The sequence below is a fragment of the Lygodium microphyllum genome, unplaced genomic scaffold, assembly GCF_053477565.2.
Source record: "Lygodium microphyllum isolate KBCC unplaced genomic scaffold, Lygodium_microphyllum_v1.1.10 scaffold_92, whole genome shotgun sequence".
NCBI lineage: Eukaryota > Viridiplantae > Streptophyta > Polypodiopsida > Schizaeales > Lygodiaceae > Lygodium > Lygodium microphyllum.
In genome coordinates this window covers 8631-22764 of record NW_028229575.1, presented here as the reverse complement: position 1 = coordinate 22764, position 14134 = coordinate 8631, and positions in this window count along the sequence as shown.

Below are 14134 nucleotides of genomic sequence, written 5' to 3'. Positions count from 1 at the left end.
CTATGCACTCCTTGAATCCTAAAAATTCATACATGGTCCACATAAGAATGGCTTGTATATTAGCGGACAGGTGACCAATATGGTTGCTCATGTCTTTCACAGTAACCCCCTCCTCCCATAAAATCTTGAACTCATCAACTAATGAATGGAGATAGACATCCATGTTCTTGACTTCATAGTGCCTAGGAATGAGGAAGCTAAGGATCAGTTGTTCCATCTCCGTAGAAAGCTATGGCGGGATGTTGCAATTCACAAGGACTATAGACCACACACTCTAAGAAGTTGTGTGGAGATTGAATGGATTCGTGGCATTCATAGCAAGACCAAGCTCAAGATTCCTTGGTTCTCGTGCAAAGCTTAGAAAGGTGGAGTCAATGTGACTCCATGCACGTGAATCTACTAGTATTTGTTGGACTCCATCTATGGATCTATTTTGTGCATGCCACATTGTCAAGCTCGCCATGCTTAACGTGTGAAACATATGACATATATGTGGTATAAGTGGAAAGTGTCTTAGAACCTTGTGAAAGACGGTTTCCCCATTCAAGTCCTATCAATACCTATGAGCATAATACATCAAGCATATCTCCATAGTCATGTAGTCTCCTCGAAACATCACACAATTGTTAATATATGCATGAATTCTATTGTAGTCCATGCCAAGATATTGTAACACCAGTCGTGTATCATTACGAGACTCAAGCATCATATTTCTAGGTAGCATTATGCAAGACTCAGGCATCATATTCTAGGTAGCATTATGTGATATTTTAGCAACATGGGAAAAAAAAATCCAAGCACCTTTGAAGAGCATAGAAATTATTTTTATAATCGAGTCAAAGAGAAAGGCGTGTAGTATGTACCTGAATAACTTAGTCACACTCACATCGCTCCATTACTTTGCTTGTATACTTATCCTCTCTCTCATTCTCTCATTGTTTCTCTATTTTTCTCTCCCTCTCTCTCACTCTCTATTTTTATTTTTTCCTCCATGTCTCTTTTTCTCTCTCTGTCTATCTCTCTTCTCCCCTCTCTCTCTCTCTTTTATTTCTCTTTCCTTTCATATCTTTATTTGTCTCTCCCTCCCTCTCTCATATTTTCACTCTCCTCCTCTTTACATTGCCCTTCTTACATATAATACTTTTGACATATTCTTTGTTTAACCATTATGCAAGGATAGGGGAAATTTTTAAATGTGTGAAATTGGATGGCATGAATCATTATCCATCTGCATATAACCTAGATTTTGTAATCTTACATTTCTCTAGGTCATTCAACATGGGTGGTTATATAATTAAATGCGCCTACATCATCGTATTATACATCATCATGTGTCCCCTTTCCTGTAATAGCATTCATGATATATTGCATAACAAATAAACTCTCATTTTTATCATCATTCTATTGTGAAGATGATGGATAGTTTCCTTACTACAATTTATCACTACATGTATCATACTTCCTAGCATAACAATGGGTTGTAATATGACCTATTTTTTCACAATAATAATAAATAATACCAAAATTACTAAAACCTCTATTCTACCATCCACCTCTTCCTCTAGAGCTCCCCCTATGTCTAGAGTTTCCACAACCTCCTAAAATCTATATTTCATCAAACTACAGATTCAACCTATTTTGTTGGTTATCACTAGCACATCCCATACCATGGTCTCTTTAAGAGGATCTGCCAAGTCCCCATCTTGAACTTGAGTAAAAATCTTGGACCTTTTTACCACTTCTTTCAAATGGTTTACCTTGCATGTTGATCTCTTCAATGATCATGAGAGAGACCAACTCATCAAAAACTAGAAATAGTTTTCTCACATACAGAGAAGTGACAAAGGATTTCTAAGCCTTCTCATTATTAAGACCGCCTAAAGTAGATAAAACCAAATCATCATCATCATACATTTCATTTATAGCTACTAAGACATCTACAATGCTTCTCGCTTTCAAAACATACTCATTTACAAACATATTTCCTTTCTTCAAGGTATTTAACTCTTGCTTGAGTTGAATATTGTGTGCTTTTAAATTTATTGAAAACATGTTCTTAAAAATTATCCAAGCTACATATGACATTTTTGTATTTTTAATATGTTCCAATATAGTGTTGTCAATGATTGGAGATAGCGAATACATTACCTTTTTGTCTTTTACATTCCATTCTTTTCATGATTTTAATTCTTTTGCAATCACAAGTTCACTTAGCTCTAGCTCCTTTTCTTCACCTAAAAATTAAAAAATGGACCGATAGAGATGGTCGATTCCAATGAAAAATATGAATGCCTCTATTGGGGTCACTATTAGTATCGCTGTAAGCATTGCAAACTCAAATTAGTGATGCTAATATAAAAAGTGACACTAATAGCAATGCCAATAGCAACACTATTTGTGACATCGATAGCAAGAGAGCTTGTTAAGAACATATGCAAAAGAGAACGAAAGAGAACAAAAGAGAGAGCGAGAGAGCTCAAAGCTTTGAGAGGGAAAGCTTATCATCGCCTTTGCCACCGTATGTAAAGAATAAGGAGAAGGGTGCAAAGAAGAAGGGAGAGAAGTTGCGAAAGGGAGACAAAGGGTCATCTTCAATCCTTTGAGGTAGGTACATTGACTCTCCTTTCTTTTTTTTGTGTTTTCTTCTTCCCTTTTTTTATTTTTGTTTATGGAGAGATGTATTGAGAGAGAGGGAGAGAGGGAGGGATGGAGAAGAAGATAAGGGGAAGAAGGGAGGGAGACGGAGATATAAAGAGGAGAAGGGAAACAAAGGAGGGGAAGAGAGAAATAGAGAGAAAGGGAGGGAGAGAAGAGGGTGAGTGAGAGAAACAATGAGGGAGAGGGAGAAACAAAAAGAGAGAAATGGAAGAAAACAAAGAAAGGGAAAGAGAGAGAGCAAGAGGGATAGGGAGAGAAATAGAGAGGGAAAAGAGATAAAAATAGAGAGGGGAAGAGAAAAGAAAGGAAGAGAGAGGGGGGAGCAATTAAAATAGACATCCATCACAAATAATTTAGTGCCTATTGGCCAAATTGTAGAACAAGGGTTGCAGGTTCGATTTAATACAAAAGGTTGTTTCGTGGAAGACTTGAGTGATAAGTGCAGATTGGTTGCAAAACAAAGTAGAGCTAGCTGCATGTTCATCTTAGATGCTAGAATTCCTGCTATAAATGCTACTATGTATGCTAAACGCAATGGAGTGGTTACAAACATAGAAATATGGCACAAATGTATTGGACATGCAAATGCGTAAATGCTAAAAGTAATGAAATCTAAAGGATTGGCTACATAGTTGCCTCCTTTTAGAGTTACATAGTTTCATAAAGTGTGTGAAGCATATTAATTTAGTAAGCATACATGATAACCTCTTTTGCTTGGTAGAGATGTGAGCATGAATCTAGTTGATGTTGTACATACGGATGTTTGGAGATCTATACATATCAATTTAGTAAACAGCCAAGACAACCTCTTTTGCATAGTAGAGATGTGACCATGAATATAATTGATGTTGTGCATACAGATTTTTAGAGGCCTACACAAAAAATATCTCTTGATGACAACAAATATTTGATCACATTTATTGATGCTTGTTCAAGGAAGCTATGGATAAATTTCATGAAAATATAGAGTGATGTAATTGAGCACTTCAAAACTTTTAAAGCTGCTATTAAAATAGAAATAGGCTTGAAAGTTTAGTGTTGCTTGAGGTCAGATTGAGGGGAAGAGTATCTCTCTAATGAGTTTAGTAACTTCATGACGTCTCATAAGATAAAGAGTTCATTTACTTGTATGTATATTTCACAATAAAATGGAGTTAGAAAAAGAAAAAATAGCCATATTGCAAAAGTTGCACGGGCCTTGATGAGGCTGAAAAGAATATAACAAAATAGTTTTGGTCTGAAGCTATTCATACTATTGTCTATATTAACAATAAATCTCCCATAGCTACAATTCATGAGATGACCCTTGAAGAATGCTTTACAGGCAAGAAGCCCGATGTGTCACACTTGAAAGGGTGTGGTTGTTTTGCATATATTCATGTGCCACATGAGCTACAACAAAATAACTTTGATCCAAAGGCTAAAAATGTATTTTTACTGGATATTCTTTAGAGTAGAAATGGTATCATTGTTACAATCCTATTAGAGTGAGCAAGGATATTATTTTTTATGAGATAATTTTTTATAAGGTAGATAAGGATATACATGTGTTTAGATACATAGATACAAGTTGGGTTGGTAACATGTTTGACAAAAGATCTACTAGCAAATTCATGTTTTTCCTTGGTAGTGTAGCAGTTACATGGAGTAAGAAAAAGTAACCTATGGTTGCTTTATCAAGTATAGAAACTACTAATGATGGACCTATAGAGATATAGATATCGACACTTTTAGCAACAATGGAAAAATTTTTAGATGAATATTTTCATTGCTTTAGACATTAGTATATGGTCTGTATCTTGTAGTGAAACTCGAAGATGCATTTTCCAACAATGAAGTTTGTCACACGAAACTTCCATGATGAGTAGTTGTTCTTGTCTAGCTTCTCAATAATGAAGTTTTCACTATTCTCTATAATTATCACAAAATTGATACAAAATAGCAAGCAAGTCTTCTGCAACCTTTTGTAAGTGTGCAATAATACACCAAGTAGCTTTTTCACTGACTGCTCAATAGTACATGTAATCTGCAACCTGTTTGTAGATAAAACTTGTGTTTACTTCTTGAGAAATACCTTAGAACTTATAGATTCAAAATTTGTAACATGTGCACCCACTTTTGGTCAACACAACTGAAATTGTAACATATCCTGAAACTACTATTCACAACCTTGCGAAAATAAAATAGAGCTCAAAATAACCTCAAATGACCAAAAAAGAAGCGGAGAAACCTTAAAGGCCTAACCTATAGAATATACAATGCTTTTCTCATACACCAAATCTCACAACAATCTGAGATTGTTGCTCTGCCACCGTGCTCTTGGTATCCCCACAAGCACTATCCAAGATCAAGAGTGGAAGAATGGGAGAGCATCTTATCCGTTGCTTTCTTGCTCGGACCCTTGCTTCTTCTCCTCCACTTCAGCCTTCAAAACGGGCCTCTTTCAATGGTGCCACTTTGAAACCATCTTAAAAATCGAATGGTGGAGAAACTTACTTGACCTACTATACCGAACACACACCATACACATACGAGGAAGCTCACTCAAGAACACACGAAGAGAGGTGGATGCAAAAACGTTTTCTTACTAGTTTTTTCTTTTTTCTTTTTCTTTTTCATACAATAGAATGTACACAAAGTATATATAAGATACAACATAAAGAAAAGTGGTCTACTAAGTCAAACTATGCATAACTAGCTATACTAATCGATTGGTGTTATAACTGATAGTTGTAGGTAGGTGCAATAAATTGAATATAATAAGTGATAAGTCAATGGTCATGTGAGGATCATAATGACCACTAATGTGCCACCGATGTGCTAAGTGTGGATGTGTATGCATATCTAACTAGACAGTCCATCATCAATGTCTACACGTGCTTGCCATCTCAATATCCTCACCATATCATTGAAATTTTCCATATTTACTAGTTGTCTCTTAACAAGTCATCCTTGAACTAACTTCCTAGAAACATAAAGATGTACCAATCTTGAATGTGCTTTGATGCATATTGTATCATTTTTGTTTGTTGTTCAAAAGGCTTTTCTAGGTTGTGATTCAAAGGTTAAGATCTCATGCCATTTTTTGAATTTTTCATGATATAGAGGAAAGTTCATATAACATGACTTTAGAGATGCTCGTAAGTTTTCTCTCCCAATTAAGAAAATTGCATCAATGTGGTTGTTTGTGGGCATAATCCCTTATAGTGACTACTTTTGGAACATCAACATGATTGTACAATACAAAGTAAATCCTTGGGCAAAGACAAATGATTTTAAATGAAAAAGAAAGTTTCTTCTCTACAAAAACTATCTAACTTATAGGTTGAAATTGATATCTTGATCAACTACAAGAAATTAAGAGAATTTCAATACCAAGAGCTTGAAATCATCACCATGAGAATAATAAAAGATGTGGAGGATCTACCTTGTAATTTAGAGCTAGATATTTTTTTGCCTATAACATTTGCAATCTAGGTATTCACAAGGTCTCTTAACCTAGGTCTTCACAAGGCCCCTCATCTTTTCCATGTATGCATCCAAACTCAATTTTTCAATTCTAGAAATTTCTTATGGAAGAGAAACTGATTGGATTGGTTGTCGATGGGATTGCATATGGGTTGATGTGAGATTGCAATTTTTCTATATCTTATCTCAATATGCACACTCAAATCAACTCATTTTTGGTTTTCAACTAGTCAAAAAAAGCCAAAAAAGTCCATTAGTTGCATTGTCATCTGAGTTGGCCAAGTAATGTGTATTCAAATCTTATGTTGTGACTTTAAGCTTTGGAGGGTCATCTCGTCTTGTGGCTTGTGTCTCTAAGGAATCATTTCTAAACTTAAGGGAATATTGTGAATGCATTGGAACAAAATTATTAACTAATGACTCTCTAATAAGATGGCATATCATGAAACATTGGCTAAAGTGCATAGATCTCAAGGCCAATCATAATGTCAAAGATCACCATCTCACTCAAGTCACAAGATGCAATGAGGTCCATTACACACCCAAATGCAGCCGCCTAAGTCCACCAACATGGGTCGAAAGGGGTCAAAATGAAAAAAGGGTGGCCCCCCTCTTACCCACTTGGGGCACCGTGAGTAGCTCCAATAGGGGGGGTATTGAATGCTCCCCCCACCCTATTTCAGCCTTCCACAGGATGAGGGAGCTCCCCCATCCAAGTTTGTCCTCCATAGGCCTTCAGGTCAAGTCCCTCCATCTCTCTCACCAATCACCAACAACATGTCGGGTCCCAACCTCTTTCCTGTTGCAAATAAGACATTGTCAGCATTGGTGTATAAACGTGGTGGGAAGCCATGCCTATGATTTTTTTTTGCATGTTGCCTATGCAAGCAATCTCTATTGAGCTAATGCATGGCTTCATTTTTTGTGTTTGTAGGTGATTGAAGTATATGATCTCATCTATCACAAGTATGCTCTCTCTCTCTCTCTCTCTCTCTCTCTCTCTCTCTCTCTCTCTCTCTCTCTCTCTCTCTCTCTCTCTCTCTCTCTCTCTCTCTCTCTCTCTCTCTCTCTCTCTCTCTCTCTCATGCATCATGCATCAATGTTCTAAATCCCTCTGAGAAAAACATCTAAGGCATCCATTTTAGGTAATGTGCTTGCAAGTTTTCCAGCGATCCCTCTCCATCATGTAGATTTATGAGCTTCCTTTTTTAACAAGGCATCCCTTGTCATCTCACATTTGCACTAGCCCCTATCAAAATTTTGTAAATAACAATAGGAAACCATTTTTTAATGAATATAATTTATCCCCAGATCGTTACAGCTTTCGAGATACACTTGCTACCACCATCATGGACTAAATTGGATAGTATATTTATGCTATTCATTGAATTTAGGACATGTAATGGATGTAATAAGACTTAAGACCAAATTTTGCATGCCTATTTCAAAATCTAGATTGCCTTGTAACAATGCTTCCTTTGCTAGAAGTCTATTTGATTGTATTGAAAGAACCACCCTACTTTGACACTAGGTAGATTGCTCTTTCATTTCCCTTCAGCTGATGAATATGTTTTTAATTTTTCATAGCTCAAAGTTTAGCTCAAAATTCATGGTGACTAAAATTTAAGTGCTACCATCATCATGGACTGAATTAGACAATGTCACAATTGTTTTAAAATAATATGCACTTGTTCTAAGAGCCTGGCTTTGTTGGATATCTTTGTTTGTTCTAAGCTGGAAATTGCATCATTTGTACTTATGGATAGGTTATAAGCCAAGCTTTGGAAATATGACACTTTACATCCTTAATCTTGCATGGGATTGATTCTTCCATAACAATTTCTAATTCCAAGTTGCAAGGATTGCAATTAGCCTACTGAAGGCTTCAATTTGAGGCTCTCCCCCAAGCTCCACATTATGCAATTGCACCTATTTGCTAGTAGTATTTGGTGTCTCAATCTAAGTAGAACCACAACCAAAAGCATTCAATTCACAAGTCACATGTTGTGCTTTCAATTATTCCTCCAAATGATTTGAAAGTGCTACTTCAAAATTGGCTCTTTCATGTAGGTTGTGCCCTTTCCATAGTTCCCCCAATGTAGTAGGCCATCTCTCTTGCATTGGGGCCGTTGGATTGCATGACCGATCCAAACATTTCTCATTTTCAAGTATTAACCAATCTAAGCATATTGTCTCCCATTTTTTCTCTTATAGTGGGGATAATGGATTGCATGATCGATCCATTAATGAACTGATTAAGGCCCAATCTATAAATCGAATGTTGTCGAATTCATCATGCATATTTTGATTATATATATATTGATATTGTACAAATGGGTTATGCTTCATTTGATTGTGTCTAGGCTAATCTTGCATGATTTGAATATGTATACACTGATTATGTATAAACTGATTATGTATAGATTATCATACATGATTTTGTATAAGTTGATAATGTGTAGATTATGATATCTGATTTGAATCACAATTATACAATGGTTATGTATACAAATTGTCTCGTAAGTTATGTGTACACTTATTATGCATATATTGATATTGTCTCATAAAGTTATGCATACACTGATTATGTATAGATTTCCATACATGATTTGAATATGTATACATTGATTACGTATAAACTGATTATATATTGATTATGTACATATTTTCATACATGATTTTGTATAAGGTGATAATGTGTAGATTATGCTACCTAATTTGAATATGTATATGCTAAATATATAATGATTATGCATACAGATTGTCTCGTAAAGTTATGTGTACACTTATTATGCATATATTGATATTTCCTCATAAAGTTATGCATACACTGATCATGCATACATAGATTGTCTCATAAAGCTATGCATACAATGATCTTGTATACGGATTGTCTCATAAAGTTATGCATAAACAATTTATGCATAAAATTGTTTTGGTTTAAGCATGTTTATTCATGTAGACATTATAATCAATGTTAGCAGTGCATGATCTATAGATTGAATTGTTCCAAATCGGTTATGCATACACTGATTATGCATGATTTAAATCTGTATCTTGTGAAGTTATGCATACAATGATGTTGTATATTGATTGCCTCATAAATTTATGTAAATAACAATAATGGATCAATTATGTAAAGAATAATAAACCTCTTAGTCCATCCACATATTGTAAATAACTATATTGATCAAAGACAAGTGAATGCAGGTAGCTCCTTTATAATGAATTTCAACTATACTTTCCACATGACAAGAAACTATTGAAATCATTTCGTTATTTTCATGCATAAGGTGGAGCTCGATGGACTCACAAGAAAGTACTCCCTTAGAGGAATTTCAACAGTTCGTGTCTCAAATGAGCCAGGATACAATACGCAGTAATGACTTTATGTAATTTTTGACCCAAAGTGTGGGTGTTCCAAGCCACATTTCAAGACATAGTGTGGGTGGTGGTACTCCTCTAAATGTGTTTCCAAACCACCCTCATTTTATCAATCCTCATCATCCTCAATTCACACCATTCCAGCAACCAAGACAATCAGGTATAGAGGGACCCACAACAATACACAACAATATAATTCTTCGTCCAATTCCACATAGTCCTCAACATGACCCCTCGGCACCACCACAATAAGAATCGCAAGCAATAAGTTCATGTGATGCAACCCTAGACATATGTGGCAAGGTTGACGTGGTTCAAACCCAAGTACCAATGGTGCCACATTCCAAAAATGCCAATAAGCAATGCCCATAGCAAACTTCATTAGAGTATGATGCTCCAAAACCTCCTACACCAAAGAGGGTGCGGAACGGAAAGAATAAAAAAGACTCACTCAAGACAGAAGATCATGAAATAACCACAAAAAAATGGTTTTCTCAGTGGAAGGATACACGGATAGTACATCTCATTCACATCTGAGGATCCATAAGTGCAGAGTTCTCAAAGCCACCAAAGCAAGGAGTGGATATATGGTCCAAGGTAGCTACACAGTTAGCATCACTATTTTCGGAGTTTGGCGTAGATGGTGAGGCATAGAGAAAACATTAGGAAGGCATCTATGAGTCATATAGAAAGGATAAGACCCACACTGCCATATCAAGTAATGATCGTAAGATCACTTGCCAATGGCATGATCTTGTGGATGAATATATGTGGAATCATGCCAATGTTGTCAATGATGCACATGCCTCATCTATTGGTGGGTTGTCTTCTTCAGAAGAAAACACTACATCAATCTCCAATGATCCAGGTGAACACACTCAAGAAGACATTGGCTCTAATGAGCCTCCGAAGATCGGGCAAGATCAAACAACCAACCATCAAGGAGCATGCAATAAGAAGGGTAGAAAGATAGAGGAGTCTCTCAGTGACATGGGTAGTACCACCCAATCAATGTTAGCCAACCAAAAAGTAAACTTAGAGGAAAAGAAAGCATCTGAAGAGCGCAAACTTATTATCATGGATACACTTGCCTCCTTTGTATTGAGTCTGTTAGATGTGATCAAAAGTCTTAAAAAAGAATGATGGTTTCAATAGTCAATGAATCTAAAACTTTTAAAAAAATATGTTTTTAAAGTCTAATTATACATGTCTCTTCAATTGTCTCATAAAGTTTCATCATATCTTTTGATAAGTGAATGGACGATGAAATTGATCTTTTGATAATGTGGTCATTGATGTTGTAGTTGTTGTTATGGCAATGTTTCAGCTATTGTTAAGTGATTTGGATGACAGGGACAATGATAGTATGCAATTGCATACTTTGATGGTGTACGTGGCTTGAGGTTACGTTGCATGTTGAGCTAGGATAGGTCATCGAAGGCATGATTGACAACCATGTTGGGCTTATCCTAGACCCTAAACTTTTATGGATCATAGGCTTCTGGGGAGTTGTTCAAACCGAATGTTTAAAAGCAGGTTACGAGTTAGCAAGTGTACATTTGAATATCTCATCGTAAAGTTAATACCACAAATGTGATGCAAGAATACGAACTATCAAAGAGCAATACCTATCGAGAAGTGGGTCTGTGTGTGGCTCTACATCGCTTGGCAAGCATCTCAAATTTGGGACTTATAGATAGTTGATTTGTATGGGGTCTCAACTTCATTTACACAGTTGGTTGTTCTGGACTTTTGCAATGCACTGGTGGCTGCATCTGGATTGCATGGTATGTATATAAAGTGGCCAACATCACAACAAATGCAAAAATATGTAAATGCATTTCAAGCCCTTTAAGGTATATTATATGTTGTCGGTGTAGTAGATGGTAATCATATACCCATCATTGCCCCAAGAGAAAACCACAAAGATCATTTTAATAAAAAGGGCTTCTACAAAATTTTTAAGATCATTGTGGTAGCCAATTGTGTTGTTTGGGACTATGACATTGGTTTGGCACGTTCTATGCATGATTGGAATGTTTTTCAACATTCAGATCTAGGAAAACGATGCACAAACAATGCTTCGGAACAATATTGTCTAGTAGGTGATTGTGCTTATCCTACACGCTTTTGGATGCTTCCTCCTTTCAAGGGTAATAAGGGTGGACAATCTTTGGGGGGGGAGGGGACATTATTATTGAAATTACATACAATCAAGTACTCGTATGCCAGCTGAAAGAGCATTCGACATCCGTAAAGTGTGATTTTGTATATTATTGAAGAGATGTGATATGCTTTTACAAAATGTCCCGAAGATGGTGGTAGAATGTGGCCTTCTTCTACATGATATATGCATTGTGCATGGAGATAATTTTGATGATGCATAGATACCTGACACTACATGGAAACTAGGCCATAGCGACACCGATTAGTGATGTTAAATAGCGGTGCCGCTATTTGCATCACAAATGCGACACTATTTGCGACGCAAATAGCGATGCCCCATAGAGAAAAAAAAGCGGGCCGAAACCCGAGTGTGTTTCATTTCGTGCATTCATGAAAGTTTGAGAGAGAGAGAGAGAGAGAGAGAGAGAGAGATCGTTTTGCATAGAGGGTGAGAGAGGGAGAGGAAGAAGGCTTCTCACCGCCGCCGCCACTGCCATTTGTGAAGGAGAGGAGGAGTCGCCGTCGCGAAGAGGATCCGCCAAACCCTCCTTTGAATCTTTACAGTGAGTCCATTCTCTCTCTCTCTTACTTGTTTAGGGTTTAATTTGTGTATATTGAGAGAGGGAGAAGAAATGAGAGAGAAAGAGAGGGAGAGGGAGGGGAGGAAATGAGAGAGGGAGAGGGAGAGGGAGGGAGAGAAAGAGAAAGAGAGGGAGAGGGAGAGGGAGAGGGAGGGAGAGTGCATTCTCTCTCTCTTTTAATTTTTTTAAATATAATTTTTGTATATTGAGAGAGGGAGAGGAAATGAGAGAGGGAGAGGGAGAGGGAGAGGGAGAGGGAGAGGGAGAGGGAGAGGGACGAGATGGGAGAGGGAGAGGGAGGAAATGGAAGAGGGAGGGGGATGAAATGAGAGAACGAGAGGGAGGGAGAGTGCATTCTCTCTCTCTTTTACTTTTTTTGTATAATTTGTGTATATTGAGAGAGGGAGAGGAAATGAGAGAGAAGGGGAGAGAGAGAGGGAGGAAATGAGAGAGGGAGAGGGAGGGAGAGAGAGAGAAAGAGAGGGAAAGAGAGGGAGAGGGAGGGGGAGGAAATGAGAGAGAGAGAGGGAGGGAGAGAAAGAGAAAGAGGGGGAGGAAATGGGAAAGGAAGAGGGAGGGAGAGAGAGAGAAAGAGAGGGAAAGAGAGGGAGAGGGAGGGGGAGGAAATGAGAGAGAGAGAGGGAGGGAGAGAAAGAGAAAGAGGGGGAGGAAATGGGAAAGGAAGAGGGAGGGAGAGAGAAAGAGAGGGGGAGGGAGAGGGAGAGGGAGAGGGGGGGAGAGGAAATGGGAGAGGGAGAGGGAGAGGGAGAGGGAGAGGGAGAGGGGGGGAGACGAAAACATAATATGAAAATGAGAGAGGGAGAGGAAGGGAGAAGAAATGAGAGAAGGAGAGGAAGAGAGAAAAAGGAAATGTGAGAGCGGAATTTTGGTGCCGGAAAGTGTTTAAAAGAGCTAAAAATTATGAATATCAAGGGAAAAATATCCAATGTCAAAGGCGGCAGCTCGACCTAGGACGATTTTAAGCGTCAAGGTGCTCTAAGGACGCCCGGGCAACATTTGCGAATTTTTAGTAATTTTTCCATGCGCCTGCGCGAGTCAAACAAGCTGTCGACCAGTGCGGGATGCCGAGACGAGCTCACAGAAATTTTCAGATCGGGATTCGGACACCGTATGTGAGAGAAACGGGACAAGGGCCAAAAGGCCGGTCAAAAATTGGGAGGTGCCCAAAAAGGAGAAGGGAAGGGGTGCCTTTGGGAAGGGGCACCCCCCTTCATGAAAAAACGAGATTGAGGGGGGCGGCGTGCTGCAGGAGCCGCCGAAAAAAACGGCGTCCCCCCTCCCCAAAATGATGATGGTGGCTCACAAGTAGGCCATGGAACCAACTGCAGCAGGCCACTACACTCAGTCTCTGCTCCGTATCGCTCCGCTCCGCGCGAGGAATGGCAGCCTGTAGAGGGAGAGAGAAAATCAGTCTTTCTCTCTCCTCCCTCTCTCTCCTCTAAGGGGGAGTTCATGTGGGAAGAGAAAGGAAGGAGAAAGAATGATGGAGGCTTGTCTGGCATCGATCGGATTGCTCCACGGGCTGGAGATGGTGACATGTGATTGTCATGAGCATGAAGTGCTGCTGATTTTCAGATTTGCAGCCATAGACATGAAACCCGAAACACGCAAATAAGCGGTAATTCAATTTTTTCAAAGGAAATTTGAGATTTCATGGCTTTTGATTGATAAAATGTTGTTCATGTGCACTAAAAATTGTTTACGTTGCTGTTTTCCATGAGTATTTGTTGATCATAATTAGAAAATCAGAAAAACATGCATCTTGTGTCCCAAAATAATACACTAAAATACGTAAAATATGGAAAATCAAGGGAAAATAATGTTTTTGGGCATAAAAATGGGAGAATGAATAGGAA